The sequence below is a fragment of the Capsicum annuum genome, unplaced genomic scaffold, assembly GCF_002878395.1.
Source record: "Capsicum annuum cultivar UCD-10X-F1 unplaced genomic scaffold, UCD10Xv1.1 ctg52006, whole genome shotgun sequence".
Classification (NCBI taxonomy): Eukaryota; Viridiplantae; Streptophyta; class Magnoliopsida; order Solanales; family Solanaceae; genus Capsicum; species Capsicum annuum.
In genome coordinates, this window is record NW_025859995.1 from 1 (window position 1) to 3,335 (window position 3,335).

The 3,335-nt window shown below is 39.8% G+C and overlaps 1 pseudogene; it reads left to right on the forward strand.

Moving 5' to 3' along the window:
* The first annotated feature begins 635 nt into the window (after positions 1-635).
* Positions 636-2,837, forward strand: LOC124892920 (annotated as a pseudogene).
* The last annotated feature ends 498 nt before the right edge of the window (positions 2,838-3,335 follow it).

Genomic DNA, 3,335 nt, shown 5'->3' on the forward strand with positions numbered 1-3,335 from the left:
TGGTTTCACAGTCTTATGCAGGTTTATCTAGCATATTTTAGCTGCATTTTACCCTTTTATAAGTACTTTAGTCCTTAATGGTGAAAAAGTTGTAATCTTTGCATCTGGAGTTAGTTGTACTTGTTTTTTGTAGAGCATTGTTCTTTTGAGTACTTTAGTCCTTACTGGTGAGAAAACGTTCAAATCTTTGCATCTGTTTAGAGAAAATACTAGTGGGTTTTGTGGATCATTGTTGTCTGAATACTTAATCTTTGGATCTGGGGTTAACTATACTCGTTTGTAATTGAGGGGTTGATGAAATGGTACGTTTGGTAGAGTATTGTTGTCCGAGTAGTTTAGTCGTTACTCGTGGAAAAACTTTTAGTCCTGCATTTGGGGTAGCTGTTTCGAAGAAATAGTAGGTTTGTGGAGCATTTTCGTCCGAGTACTTTGGCTTACTTGGATGGTCTTTGACAGCATTTTGGTGGAAAGAGTAGCAAGAATACCATAGCGAAGAATTGCCTTGGTCCTTTGATTCTATTTCTAGGCCATGAAGCAAGATCATAGACTACAAAAACAGAAGTGACGTAAGAGGGCGCAATTTTAATCTAATCATTGTATTTTATCTTTGTTTTCTTATGTAACTCACAATTTGACGCAGGAATCTGAGAGAATTGGACTTGGGAGAAAGTGAAGTGGAAGACCTGAGTGGTCATTGGCTTAGTCATTTTCCTGATAGCTGCACATCGCTTGTGTTACTTAACATTGCTTGTTTGGCTTCGGAGATCAGCTTCTCAGCTTTGGAGCGTCTAGTTGCTCGCTCTCCTCATTTGAGAACTCTTCGGCTCAATCGCGCTGTGTCCATCGAGAAATTTCCAAAGTTACTTCGTCATGCTTCACATTTGGTTGAATTTGGTACTGGATCTTACTCGGCTGACACACAGGCTGATGTTTCTAAAGTTTTCGTAAATGTATCTCAGGTTTTTTCGGGCTGCAATAAACTCAAAGGGTTGAGTGGGTTTTGGGAGGCCGTGCCAGCCTACTTTCCAACTATTCATCCAGTCCACGCCAAACTCACCTCTTTGAATTTAAGCTACGCTACCGTTCAAATACCTGATCTTGGCAAGCTCGTCAGCCACTGTCACAATTTACAGCGGTTGTAGGTAATGTTCTAATTTGTGTTTTACTTTCGTATAAATTTGCATGTTTTTCAACAGTCGAGACTTGATACATTAACTGTGTTTGTGATAAAATAGAGAAGTTGATCATAGTTATCATTGTATTATCTTCAAAGCATTTTGTCTAGTTGTAGTAACAGAAGTTTCCAAGCGAAGAACAGTCATCCTAACTTATTACTAATTGTTATGCTGATTCTGATAACCGCCGAAATAAAAAAAAAGCGTAGATAAGCTTTGTTGCATACTGAAATGACGTAGCTAAACAATTGATGTCAAGTAAATTCTGGAATAATTTGCTGGTCAACCATATGGAGAATAACTTAATGTTGCATAGTTGTTATCTGGACTAAAGAGTTGCTCCTACACTTTGGCAATTGGCGTTTTATCTCTCCGAGTTGGATGCTTCCACAAGTCTTTAAGTTCTTGTTCAGTGGCTCGATATATCTCTTGCATTATTACTTTATGTCACTTGGAATGGATGTGAATGCAGGTGCTAGATTACGTTGAAGATAGCGGTCTTGAGGAGATTGCCAACTCTTGTAAGGAACTTCAAGAGCTTAGGGTGTTCCCGTCTGATCTATTTGCTCCAGGACCGAATGTATCCTTGACAGAGCAAGGTCTTGTGGCTGTCTCGGTGGGCTGCCCTAAGCTTCAGTCAGTTTTATACTTCTGCCGCCAAATGACAAATGACGCACTGGTTACTATTGCAAGGAACCGTCCTAATATGATCCGATTTCGTTTGTGTATTATCGAGCCTCAGACACCTGATTACTCAACCCTTGAACCTCTTGATGCTGGTTTTGGGGCCATCGTGCAACACTGCAAGGAATTGTCGACTTTCTCTTTCTGGTCTCCTTACAGATCGTGTGTTTTAGTACATCGGGGTCCATGCTAAGAAGTTAGAGATGCTTTCCTTAACTTTTGCAGGGGATGGCGATCTAGGCCTCCATTACGTGCTCTCTGGTTGTGAGAGCCTCCGTAAGTTGGAGATTAGAGACTGCCCCTTTGGCCACGAGGCTCTATTGGCCAATGCTGCAAAGCTGGAGACAATGCGATCCCTTTGGAAATCCAACTTTCAGTAAGTTTTGAAGCATGTAAGCTACTAGCTCAGAAGTTGTCAGGGCTTAATGTTGAAGTTATAGACGAGAGAGATCATCCGGATACGAGACCAGAAAGTTGCCCCGTTGAGAAACTTCGACACTCCTGGTTTTGTTTGGATAGTTGATGAAGATGTATCATCGACTCCATATGGCAACGGGAATTGCTCTCTGGCTTCTGCTTAGAAAAGACTTTAGGTATTAGTTCTGTGCTGATCTTTCCCCTTGTGTAGTTGCAGTGTTGGTTATGGTGGGTTAAAGCTCGCGAGCCATCGGTTTTACCCTTTGTTGAGCGACTTCGCGGCAATTAGTCAATAAAAAAAAACGAGTTTAAACTCTTCAAGTTGTGCTGTATCACTAAGGACTACTATGTATTTTTTTGGGTGGGAGGGGGCATGTTCAACTGTGTATCCTATTTTATATCATTATTTATCAGTTTAATTTTCTGTAGTCACTTGTTCTTATGGTGAAATGGTGTTGTAATGTACTTGTGGTCATGCATTGTTGAACTTTGGTTGTAATTCTCTTTGAGGATTTATGTGAACCTTTCATTCATTTGAGTACTGGAATTTCATTTGTTCAATATTTAGAAGGTATTTTAGCGTTCTACTACGAGTTAGTCAAACACTTATTTTCGTTTTAAGTGGGATTTCAACCTTAATTTGTCAAATGTTTTAGGAGAGGGAGTCATGAGTACTTATACGCAGTCTACAACCTTTTCACTTCACGACCTGACTTGTGTGATTATTGTTTGTTGGGTTTGTGACAGAGTGGTATCAGAACTTCATTTTGTATCAGTATCCAAATCGAGGTTGAATGATTGCTTTGACCACATACTATGGGACTTCAGACACAGTAGGTTTGGACAGCCAAAGGCAAACCTACAGCGTAATCTATGGCTTCACGTGAATCTAATAGCTTTTCTCCCGATCCTTTATATGTATTAAGATGTCGACTAAATAACTATAAACATGTGATTATGAACTCAATTACTATCGTATTAACTTAATGTTGTGGTAGGAACTCCTATACTACAAATCCTGGATCCATCTGTGTGAATACAAAGATCAAAAAAGTTACT